Raw genomic sequence first — 12704 nt, forward strand, 5'->3', positions numbered from 1 at the left:
GGCATTGCCTTTCTTTGGGACTGGAACGAAAACTGACCTTTTCCAGTCCTGTGGCCACTGCCTTTACCACATTTGCTGGCATATTGAGTGCAGCACTTTCACAGCGTCATCTTTCAGGATTTGAAATAGCTCAACTGGAATTCCATCACCTCCACTAGCTTTGTTCGTAGTGATGCTTTCTAAGGCCCACTTGACTTCACATTCCAGGATGTCTGGCTCTAGGTGAGTGATCCCACCATCGTGATTATCTGGGTCGTGAAGATCTTTTTTGTACAGTTCTTCTGTGTATTCTTGCCACCTCTTCTTAATATCTTCTGCTTCTGTTAGGTCATACCATTTCTGTCCTTTATTGAGCCCATCTTTGCATGAAATGTTCCCTTGGTATATCTAATTTTCTTGAAGAGATCTCTCGTCTTTCCTGAAAATGACTTAAAGACTAGCAGAATACATTTTCTACAATTAAAGATATAAAAGAAAATGGGTAGGAGGGGCACAGAACCCACATCCTAGTGCAGCAACCCACAACTAGGAAGGGTATCACAACCGCAGACATTAACTCTGGAGAGTAAGGCATCTGAGCCCCTTGTCAGGCGCCCTAGCCTGGGGCACTAGAACTGGGAAGACAAACCTTCACAAGGAGGATGGACTTACAGAGTATTACGCTAAGTGAAATAAGTCAGAGAAATCACAAACACCATGTTATTTCACTTATATATGGACTCTACAAAACAAGACGAAGGAAAACAAGAGGAACAGAATCAGAGAAACAGATAACAAACTGGTGGACACCAGAGGGGACCTGGGTGGGGGCTGGGTAAAATAGGTAAAAGGGATTCAGAAGTACAAACCTCCAGCTATAAAACAAATGAGTATCCAAGACGTAATGTTCACCACAAGCAACACAGTTGATAATACTGTAATAAATCTGTATGGTGACATTTGGTTAAAAAACTTACAGTTGTAATCAATTCATAATGTATGTGTGTGTTACTCACTCAGTCATGTCTGACTCTTTCCGACCCCAAGGACTGTAGCCTGCCAGGCTACTCTGTCCTTGGAATTTTCCAGGCAAGAATGCTAGAGTGGGTTGACATTTCCTTCTCCATGACATCTCCCAGGTCTCCTGCATTGCAGGCAGATTCTTTACTGTCTAGGCACTGGGGAAGCCCATAATGTATATAAATGTCAAATCACTGTTTTCACTTAAAACTAAGATAATATTGTATGTCAACTATATTTCAAGTAAAAAATAAATTAAAAAAAACTTTAAGAGTCAACCCTAATTACAAAAGTAGGAAAACGTAAAATGAAACAGTCAGTGTTGAAATTAAGGAATAAGTCAAATACATACTTGCAAACTTGGAGGAAATCCTGGAATTCCTGACAAAGGAACTGTGTGGTAAAGGACAGAAGGATCTTTCTATATCTCAATCTTGAGGAGCAAAAGCTGAAGGGAAAGTCAAGGTAGAACAGTAGAAAAAATAGATGATTTTAACTAAGACTTTTAATAGTCTGGCAAACAGAAACTACAGACTACTGTGGTAAGTGGCTATAAGCAGGTTCAGAACATACAAGGAAATATACATAGTATGGAAAGTAGATTTTTTTCACTGATATTTTCACCTTGGTGTTTACTGTGTTCATTCAAAAGTAAAGCTGGCAAGCAACTTTCATGACAGGAAGATTACCAATTGAAAGGGATATCACACTCCTCCAGTGCTATGTAACTTTCAATGTATCTTCATGATAGTCCTGAAATATAAACAGAGCACAGTCAAGTAAGATGCTAAGGCTTCTCTTCAGATGCAGCAATTTCCACCAAAAGAATAAGTACAAATTCCCCTACTGAAGCTCTGAGTTCCAAACTTACCACCCTAGGATTCTGTGTGATTAAAACTATAAACTAGTCTCATATACTCTGCTAGGACTCTCTTCTCCTTCGTCACCACAGATCATATTATTAATAGCACAACTCTCCTTCACTTGTAATCCAAAACCCCGTTATTCCTGCTGGAAATGCCACAGTGATTTACAACCATCCGAATCCCAGTCACCTTTCAAAAAGAGATCGCATCTCCTTTGTGAAATCCTCTTCCAATCTCTTCATTGCTAAACACTCATAATCTTTGCAGTCTAAATTAGTGCTTCTTGGAAATTCCCTGGCGGTCCACAGCACTTTCACTGCCATGACCTGGGCTCAGTCCCTGGTGGGGAAACTAAGATCCCACAAGATACCAAAAATAAATGTTTCTTTTTTTTTTTCTCTAGTTGTGGCAAATGGGGGCTACTCTCTAGTTGCAGTGCACTAGCATAGGCTCTAGGCACAGGCTTCAGCAGTGGCAGCATATGGCTCAATAGTTGTGACTTACGGGCTTAGCTGCTCCGCCGCATGTGTGATCTTCCAGGAACAGGGATTGAAACAGTCTCCTATATTGGCAGGTGGATTCTTTACCACTGAGACACTAAGCAAGCCCCAAGAAATGCTTCTTGAACTATCTGTGGTAAAATGCCATTTTTAAAATTTTTCTAATCCTTTGTGGACCAAGCCTTTTATCAAACGAAATTTAAATGAATTACCAGAATTTTTGTAAACATGTAAAATAGAAACCAAATTTTATTATAAAATTGACAGGTGTATAATTTCTCTGTCAGATTCCTATAAAAGTTTCTAAAGCTTATTCTTAAATTCTGTGCTTATATTTCAGCACAGTGGTAACAGTTCACACACTGGTATCAGTCTGCAGACTGCACTTTGGGTTTTTTCATTTTGTTTTTAAATTTTTATTTTATATTGGAGCACAGTTAATTAACAATGTTGCGTTAGTTGCAGGTGTTTAGCAAGGTGATTCGGTTATTCTGCTCAATATTCTGCAATAACCTAAATGGGAAAAGAATTTACAGAATGCACTTTGAACAGCATGTGTCTAAACAACTCAGGGTTTAAATTAATGAATATGCATTTATTTGAAAAAAACTGAAACCTAAATTCAGCATTTGTTTAAGCAGGACTCAGATATGAAAGGGACAGTAACTCTGGAAAGTAGACACTACATGTGTGTACAAAGGCACAGATGCGAGAAATGACATGGCATGTTGCTGACACAATGAACTGAATAGTTCTTACTTGAGGGGCATGTACTGTGAGAGAGGGAACTAAAAGCTAGGTGGGATTTACAGGGGGAAAGAAAAGCGAGGAAAAAGCCCCAAATATTTCTAAAGGAGTACCATGATAGAATCAGTGTCTTTGAAAAAGTAAGCTGGGAGTGGACAGGAGGGACTTTGCACTTACAGTGTTATATATTGTACCTTTTTTTCATGTCCTCCAGAGCCTGGAAAAGTGCTCAGTAGATGATGGATGTAAAGCAACTTCATTAAGTAGCAGGTGTTAAAAAATACTTGAAATTCTGTTAGAGGTACTAATTGAAAATATTCTATATTTACTATATCTGACTTCTAAAATTTAAAATAAAAAACAATGTACAAATACTTCACCTGCATAAAAGTAAAGAAAACTCAGCTTGGAAAGAGTTGATCATTGGCCAGCAAGAGATTTCGACAAATTTCTGAAAGACAAAAACAGACAGGAGTGTATTAACAAATTAAACAAACAAAAAAAAAACAAGTCAAACAGAACAGACTAAAATAGGAGGAAGCTGCAACTGAGATGAAAGCCGACCTGGCCCCTGGAACCCCAGAGGGATTCTAGGCTCAGGGATACCAGAGGAGCTGTCTCAAAGGGTCATTAAAGAAGGGAGTAGCTAAGGACAGAGACAACCAGGAGATGTGAATATAGAAAAACTGTACCCAGTCAAATACTCCACATCTACCTTCCTCTTCCACCTCTACCCACAAAGCATACATGGAAGCCTAATATTTATCCCTAACCAAAAATAACAGGAGGATAACTCCCCTTTGTGGCAAAGATGGTCAACTATCAACCTAAATTAATACACCTCCTTCTGTAAGATAGAGTTGTCTCTAAGAAGGAACTTCTTAGCTGAACAACCCACCACTTCTCAGACCCCTCTTATATCTAGGTACTACCATATGACTCGTTTTTGCCAGTGGAATGAAATAGAAGTAAGGGGTCATTTCCCTGACAGACAATGAAGTGTCTTCTCTATTCTCTCCTTCCCTTCTTCTAGAAGGAGACAGAGAACCACAAGGAATTTTAAGGATAGCAGAATCACAAAAGAATTCAATACACTAAATCACAGGAAGGAAAGTTGCCTGCTGAGAAGACCCTCATTGGATGACTAAAGCAGCAACAAAAATAAAATGCTTTTTTGTTAAGCCATTGAATTTTCAGGTTTACTGATTTCAGCAAATAGCATCCTTACTAACGATAGCCCCTTTTTTAAAAAGGAAATAAGAAAAGGAGGAAGGGGAAAACATCAACAGAAAAATTAAGCTTTGGTTTTAGTGACCCAGAAGCAGGCCTTCCTCTTTGTGGCATTTGGAATATCAGCAGCCTGACAGTTGGCTTTCTATCCACCCACACTAAAGGAAAGCCTGACAGCTGGCATGTTCCATCACACATGCATATTAAGACAAAGAACTAGGCCACTGGAATGGGAGGGACATGAATGATTATCACCAAGAGGTCAGATGTGGTAGACTGAATTATTCTTGTAGTACCTTATCCTGTGCGGCCAATAGCAACTAGCACATGCTTTCAACTTTTGGCCAACAAATTTCCTTGTCCAAAACTGCAACTTCATTAGTTAAACTGCCTTCCATGATACCACAGACAACAGTTTTATCAAAAGTTTTGCTACTACATAACATAATTCACCATTTTCCCAGCCTCCTATAGTGGTTTCCTTGCTAACCACCAACCAGTTTCAAAGCCAATGGTATGTAATTGAAGTTTCTGTTACAGCTGCACCCCACTCCGAAGTACCCATTTTTAAATTAATCATCCTTTTCAGGCAAAACAAGCGAACACAAAATCTCAATAACAAACAAAAATAAGCATATATTTCTCACTTAGAGAAATAAATTATTTAAGTCAATCGGGGCAGTTCTGCTTCAGACTGTAGATCAAGTTGACATCTTTTCCATGTGTTTCTAAGGCTCTACAGTGGCCAGCAGAAGCCTGGGACCTGTTTTATTATACAAAGATTGGAAACTCCCAGAGTGGCAAGTGGGAACATCAGCAGCTCATGAGGCTCGGAACTGGTGCATTGTCACTTCTTGCCAAGTTCTTCTGGCCAAGAAGTAAATATCTGCTGAACAGTTACCTAATCTGTCATAATTCACTCTCTTGCACATAAAAGATTGTGACTGCTGTGCAGTAAAAGGTGATTAATGTAAGAACCAAGACATTAAACAAAGACTAAATTTTGCCATCTGGTACAACATGGAGGGAACCTGAAGGTATTATGCCAAATGAACAAGTAAGACAGAAAAAGACAAATACTGTATGATTTCACTCCCATGTGGAATATTTTTAAAAATAAACAGAACACACACACACACATGGATAAACAGAACAGACTGGTGGTTACCAGAGGGAAAGGGGAGTGGGGAGAAGACAAAATGGATAAAGAGGGTGTATGGTGATGGATGGAAACTAGACTTTTTTGGTGGTGAGCACTCTGCCATGCATAAAGTTGTCAAACTATTACATTGTACACATATTATAAACCAATATTACAACATATTATAACATTATAAGTCAATGTTATTTCAATAAATATATATGTAACTATATGTGCATATACACACACACACATGAAAAAAACTTAAAATTACAATTAACTACCAAACTCTGGTAGGAATTGGGGGTGGGGGGGGAGGAAGTAACTGAACTAAATCTTCATCTTTTACAAAGTGGAGGAAATAGATGGTGTTTAATCAACCAAGGAGTGTAGGAAAAGCATATAATTTAAAGTTTCCTAAAGAACAAACAATAAATTAGTTCAAATGTTTGTTTCTGGGGGTAGGCCTAACAACTAGTGGCAAGGAATAGAAACTGTTGCTTTACATCAAAAGTACTGCTGTACTACATTTTTTCGTTGACATGTTCACGTATTACTCTAAGAAAAAAAGTAATGAATTTCTACTAGAAACTTCCTGCTTAAAGGCTAGATTTTAGAGATAAGAGAATATTTCTATATATAAACTGAATACCATGGAAAAAACTGTGTACGTGAAAGGAAACTTGTACTTTCGTTGTGGTACAAAAGTATGAGTCTCCCCTTTATATTCAATATAAGTGAAGAAGTAGTTCACATTCCTAGAGAATGCCATTGCTGCTGCTGCTGCTGCTAAGTCGCTTCAGTCGTGTCCGATTCTGTGTGACCCCACAGACGGCAGCCCACCAGGCTCCCCCATCCCTGGGATTCTCCAAGCAAGAATACTGGAGTGGGTTGCCATTTCCTTCTCCAATGCGCGGAAGTCAAAAGTGAAAGTGAAGTCGCTCAGTCGTGTTCGACTCTTCGAGACCCCATGGACTGCAGCCTACCAGGCTCCTCCGTCCATGGGATTTTCCAGGCAAGAGTACTGGAGTGCCACTGCCTTCTCCATTAGGAGCTAATAAATGTTAATATTTAGAAATTTACTTACTATCACTTTCACCATAAAAAATTCTTAATATGGAAAAATTTACTTATAAAACTTAAGACTTAAGTGATCTGCTGTTACTCACAATATAGAGAATTGATATGAATACTACCCACCATAAAGTATATAGGTACAACAAAAGGAAGATAGAAAACAAACACTAATAGATTATTTAAACAATAATTAACCCAAACTACAAATAAAACACAGGTCATTCAAGTCAACAATTCTTTTCAACCATGGCAGACATCACAAATCAAACATGGTACTCTGCCAAGTAACACAAGGGAACAATCTCAAATTCCAAAATCCATCTCAATACAGTACTCCTCACCCTCCAAAACTGATCAGAGTTGGAAAATCAAGTGAAACTTCTTTACCCTAGAACAAAGCAACACTCCAATTAAAGTTTACTACATGAAAATATTTACTTCATTTTGCCTTTTCAGCACTTAAAAGGCTTAACAGATTTTTCCAAAGGTTAGATATTACATTGTGATGAGAATCTTGCGGTAATTGAATATTAAGAATGTATTTCTTCATGGTGGAGTCTCATAGCTACTCAAATAATATAACCTGGAAGCCTGATGGGTATTCAAGCAGTAAGGGAAGGCAAAAAGACCGTCCAAACACTTTTCAACAACTATTTAAAAGATCTGTTGACAGCTTCGATCAATTTTGTTCAATACAGAGTTCCAGGCATCTCTGGATAAAAGGTTATTACTGAGCCATGGTATCGAGCAGATGAGCAGATAGATGCTGGCCCACATCCTGTTCTGAACAAAGTTCCTTCCTCTCTTCACCCAAATCCCCACATCCATCTGTCTTAAAGCACCCTGCATATTACTCCATCCTCCTAAATTCAACTAATTGGACTAGGGCAGGACACTTCACCTTAAAGCAAGCCAATCAAGAGGAATATGATCAACTTTTTTTGTGGCATATCTTCCAAAATAACCCAGTGAGATCTTCACAAGAATTTCAACTGGAGACAAAGAATAAACTTGCAAGTGAAAGTAGATCCTTGAACTAGAAGACCATGTAAACTAGTAAGGGCCAGGAGCTGGGCCCTATGCAAAGGAAAGAGCAAAGGAAGCCTGCTGAAAAGGAGAGACTATGGAACAACTGGGCTTCCCTTGTAGCTCAGCTGGTAAAGAATCCCCTACAATGTGGGAGACCTGAATTCGATTCTCTGGGTTGAGAAGATCCTCGAGAGAAGGGAAAGGCTATCCATCCACTCCAGTATTCTGGCCAGGAGAATTGCATGGACTGTATAGTCCATGGGGTCGCAAACAGTCGGACACAACTGAGAGACTTTCACTTCCACTTCCATGGAACAATTAATTACCATTTTTAGTTCCTCATCTAGCTCCGGTGAGGCTCAGGTGTGTTCTAATGCATGCATATGGATGTCCTCAAAACTCCCTAAAGTATCTCTAAAAAAAAGAAAATGGAGGGAAAAAAAAAAAAATCCCATCATTACATAAACTAGTTAAGAAACTAAAGGAACCCAATTAAAATGACTACTTAAGAGACAGTACCCTTGGAGTAACTGTGGGATACTGCCCATACACAATATAAGCTGTACAACTTGAACCAAGATAATTAAAATCAGTCAATTACTAATCTTGACCAGAAGTCAAGGAACCTATTGGTTCTATCAACTTGCATTAAAGATAGCAATATTCAGTTTTTAATTACAAAACGTACCTATAGAAACACTCAATCTCTTGAATTAAAAGCAAGAATATAGTAATGCTATAAAAATAAGACATTCAAGTTAAACCTCTTTTTCTTTTTTCTTTAAACTCTGAAAGAAATGAATGAAAATACACTATATATATAATAGTTCTAGGAGTGGAACGGAAACACAGGAATTAGCTAGCAGGCCCTGCTCTTGGAACACAAAGTGGCTCCAGCCCACACATATGAAAGGTCTTTGGTTAAGAGGTTGTAATCTGGCATCCTGCCGGATTTCTGGTTTTGTTTGAATCTGGTTATGTTTGCCCTACAGAATATTTTTAACGTGAAAACTGAAAATCAAGACATTTCATCTTCTAAAAAGTTAGAATTTTAGTTTCTCCTGAAAAATTAGTAAACCTGGCAGCACAGAGCCCAGTTTCCCATTGGGAAAAGCATCCTCTGGTAAGCCACAGTCCTCCCCACTACCTATTAAGTTGCTGAGAATCCAGTTCTTCCCCTGTTGCTCCTGACTCCTTCAGGATGTGCTGTACTTAGTCACTCAGTCACGTCAGATTCTTTGCTACAGAGCAGCCCACCAGGCTCCTCTGTCCACGGGGATTCTCCAGGCAAGAATACTGGAGTGGGTTGCCACGCCCTCCTTCAGGGAATCTTCCCAACCCAGGGGTCAAACCCAGGTCTCCCACATTGCAGGTGCGTTCTTTACCATCTGAGCCACCAAGGGAAGCCCAAGAACACTGGAATGGGTAGCCTACCCCTTCCCCACGGGATCTTCCCGACCCATGAATAGAACTGGGGTTTCCTGCATTGCAGGCAGATATGAGCCTTTAGGATATGAGCTATCAATCTCTCCATTGATATAGATCTTCCAGTTCACAAACTTGCACAACCAACTTGTTGAGTGGCTTGGTTTAGATCAGTTCTGACATCAACAACATGGTGCAACTGTTAACAGAAAAAAAAAAAAGACTTGGTCCTTTGTCCTGCATCCAGCTTACCAGCGCAGACTTTTCCTACCCTAAAGACAAGTGTCCTTCAGTTCTTCATTTCTTTTTCCTGTAACACGACCTCTCTAGGAACCATCCCAATCCCTCAGACAAGGGTGGTGAGGAAGAATCAAATTCTCAGTTCTAATCTCCCAGGAGGCTCCTGTGCCTCTAAGTAAACTTATGGATGCAGCTAATAGATAACTGGAAGGAAGTTACATCATCTCTACCAGTCAGCAGTGTCGGAAACTCATACCCTGCTCAGAAAACAAAAAAAAAATTCTTTCAAAAAATGTTTGAATTTAGGCAACTTGCATGTTTACTGGTAGCCTTGAACATCTTTTCATAATGTAATTAAAATAAAATTTGTGTCACAGGTTTTCTCTGTATTGAAATTTCAAATGATTCAGTATAAGTTATATTTTTATAACTACTGTTTGGCAATGCAGAGAAAGCTAGAGAAAAAATATATTTAATATCCTAATAACCAAATTGGAAAAAGCATTAACTTTAGCAAGTTGGAAAAGGAAGAACATGAGGATATTGAATGTTTTTCTCCAGAAAAATACATTAACAAGAATTAAGGTATCTCTACAAAAGAATCAATCATAATAAACGTAACAAGAGAAACAGGACAAACACTTGACCATCAGCAGGCACACATATTACCCCACCAGGGTACATATCCATCTTGATGTTATACTCATCCATTATTCGTTGCCTGGGTTTCAAATCCAAATAAGCATGGGTAGTTGCTATAGTGACAATATGCCACTTTTGGAACCAGAAGCTTAGTACTACTGAGTACTTATGGTCTTCATAACGTCAGTACTTCCTCCCACACTTTGAATTATACATCCAACATTACACATTCCGACATTAAAACGTCACAAAAATGTGATTTCATTCTGTCCTTTAAAGAAGTCAATTTTGTTACTGTCTCAAAAATAGTTTCCAAAAAATAATTTGTAGTTTATGTAGTATAGTAAATGTCAAGAGAAGCAACCTAAGTCATTTAACATGTTAAGAACACACATACTCAATACATGCTTAACAGATTAATATTAAAGATTCTGGCTTAATAAACAAATTGTATGCCATTATTGAAACGTACTTTTTTAAAGAATTTTTTATGTGGACCATTTTTAAAGATGTGGACCAGTCTTTATTGAACATGTTACAATATTGTTTCTTTTTATTTAATGTTTTGGGTTTTTGGCCACAAGGCATGTGAAATATTAGCTCCCCAACCAGCACCGGTTGCACTGCACTACCAGGGAAGTCCCTGAAATATACTGTTTTTTAATCGTAACTGAGCATGATCATATCTTATTAATTCATGTCTTAGCTCAATGTCATTAATAATAGTATTCCTACCATCCTTCATTTAATATGAAAATTAAATGATTTTCATATTAAATGAAACTAAAAACTCAAAAGCAACACTAAGAAGCAGCAGTTTATTTTATAGCAGATTGATACAGAGGTCCTTCTTGACTTATAATGGGATTCTGTTCCAATAAATCCATCATAAATCGAAAATACCATAAGTCAAAAACAATTTAATATACCTAATCTACCAAATATCACAGCTTAGCCTAGGCTACCTTAAATATGCTCAGAACACTTATATTTAGTTGACTAATTATCTAACACAAGCCTATTTTATAATAAAGTGTTTAATATCTCATGTGATTTATTGTACATTGTTCTAAAAGTGAAAAACATAATTTTTTTAGTGTATTTGGTTGTTTACCCTCAGTATTGTGGTGCAACTGGGATGTGTGGCTCACTGCCACTGTCTAGCATCGTGAGAGAGTATCATACCATATATTTCTGTCCTGGAGAAAATCAAACTTAGGTTTCTACTGAATGCACATGACGGTTTCACACCATTGTGAAGTTAAAAAATCATAAGCAGAACCACCTACTTCGGAGACTATCTGTATTTTTATTTCCTTTAGGAACTATCCCTAACAATTAAAGATTAATTATTAGTGGTATCTAAGGCAGGTATCTGCCTGCCAGTGCAGAAGATGCAGGTTTAATCCCTGGGTCAGGAAGATACCTTCGAGGAAAACCCATTCCAGTATTCTTGCCTGAGGAATCTCATAGACAGAGGAGTCTGCTGGGCTATAGGCCATGGGGAAGCAAAACAGTCAGACAAGACTTACTGACTAAACAACAACAAGGAAAGGGTAGTTTGTTGCTAGTAAAACACTAAGAGTAAGGAAAAATATCATTCTCAAATCAATCAGAGAATATCTCCAGATCATCAAAGAGTCAGAGACTGGGAACCCTCATACATTGCTGTTAGGACTGGAAACTGATAGTCACTATAAAAACAGCTTATGAGTTTCTCCAAAAGTTATACACAGAACTATCATACAACCTATCATTTTCACTTCTAGGTAGCTACTCAAGAGAAACAAAACCATCTGTCCACAAAAGATGTGCAAATGAATATTTATAGAAATGGTATTCAAAATAGCCAAAACCTAGAAACCTAAATGTTCATCAGAGAATTCCCTGGTGGTCCAGTGGTTAGGATTTGGTGCTTTCACTACCAGGGCTGGGATTCAATTCCTGATCACAGAACTAAGAGTTGCCATAAATAAACAAATAATGTTAATCAACTGGTAAATGAGTAAACCATAAATAAATGAAATTCTATTCAGCAATAATAAAAGGAATTAATTAATGACACAAGATCAAAAACATCATGCCAAGTCAAAGAAGACAGACATAAGAGATCATATACTGTATGAGTCCATTCATATCAAATGTTCAGAAAAGTCAAATTTACAGAAAAGGAAAGCACATTCACGGTTGCCTGGAGGTAGAAGTGGGGATTAGCTGTAAATGGGCATATGGAATCTTATTAAAGAGATGAAAATGTTCTAAAACCGATTTATAGTGTTGGTTGTACCACTTGATAAAATAAATTATTAGTGTGTATACTTGAATGAATTATACATGAAAAATATATCTCAATAAAATAGGGTGTTTTCTTTTTTAAAGTCAGAGAACATTAGAGCTGCAGGGGACCTTCCCAGAACTTATACAAATGAAGAAAAAGAGGCCCCAAAGCGTTAAACAACTTGTTTAAATGTTACCCAGCTAGAGCCTGGTAAGAGTAAAAAAGACCAAAATCCAGCCTCAGCCTCCTACTAAAAATAAAATGCCATGGAATGTTTAAAATTACAATAATAGTTACATAGATTTCTTTGTGAGGAGTTCTAGAAGCATCAAAATTTGAGAACCTAAAAGAATGTTTAAAACATAAAAATCCTAAGAATGTGATGTTCCGAAAAATAAAATAAAAGCTAGAAAAACTCATTTGTCACTCTTTGAGGCCATATAACTTTCAAAATTGGTAATAAAAGAAAAAGAAATAAGCATTTTTTCTGACTTTCCAATAAAAGCTTTATTTCAGGGTAATGAAATGGT

General features: G+C 37.7%; 1 protein-coding gene and 1 long non-coding RNA gene across 49 annotated transcripts in view; one reads left to right on the forward strand and one right to left on the reverse strand.

The window, feature by feature from the left end:
- Positions 1–4297, forward strand: part of LOC145528802 (uncharacterized) — a 32211-nt gene extending 27914 nt beyond the window's left edge. The window contains exon 3 of the long non-coding RNA XR_014070707.1: positions 4146–4297. This is a non-coding gene — a long non-coding RNA (uncharacterized LOC145528802). The remainder of the gene's footprint in view (positions 1–4145) is intronic.
- The window catches only part of LOC145528800 (uncharacterized), a 159313-nt gene that overhangs the window by 144716 nt on the left and 1893 nt on the right, over positions 1–12704 (reverse strand). For 10 of the 48 annotated variants that reach the window (XR_014070669.1, XR_014070662.1, XR_014070659.1 and 7 more), the window contains exons 2-3: positions 3493–3563; positions 1624–1752 (exon numbers count right to left, since the gene is read on the reverse strand). The gene's annotated coding sequence lies outside the window, so the exon portion shown is untranslated. Of the gene's footprint in view, positions 1–1351; positions 1448–1623; positions 1753–3306; positions 3564–7915; positions 8004–9023; positions 9214–12704 lie in introns of those variants that run through there. The other 38 variants (XR_014070691.1, XR_014070672.1, XR_014070677.1 and 35 more) reach the window with 12 other exon arrangements.

Source organism: Giraffa tippelskirchi, chromosome 12 (genome assembly GCF_054371585.1).
Source record: "Giraffa tippelskirchi isolate mGirTip1 chromosome 12, T2T-mGirTip1v1.2.pri, whole genome shotgun sequence".
NCBI lineage: Eukaryota > Metazoa > Chordata > Mammalia > Artiodactyla > Giraffidae > Giraffa > Giraffa tippelskirchi.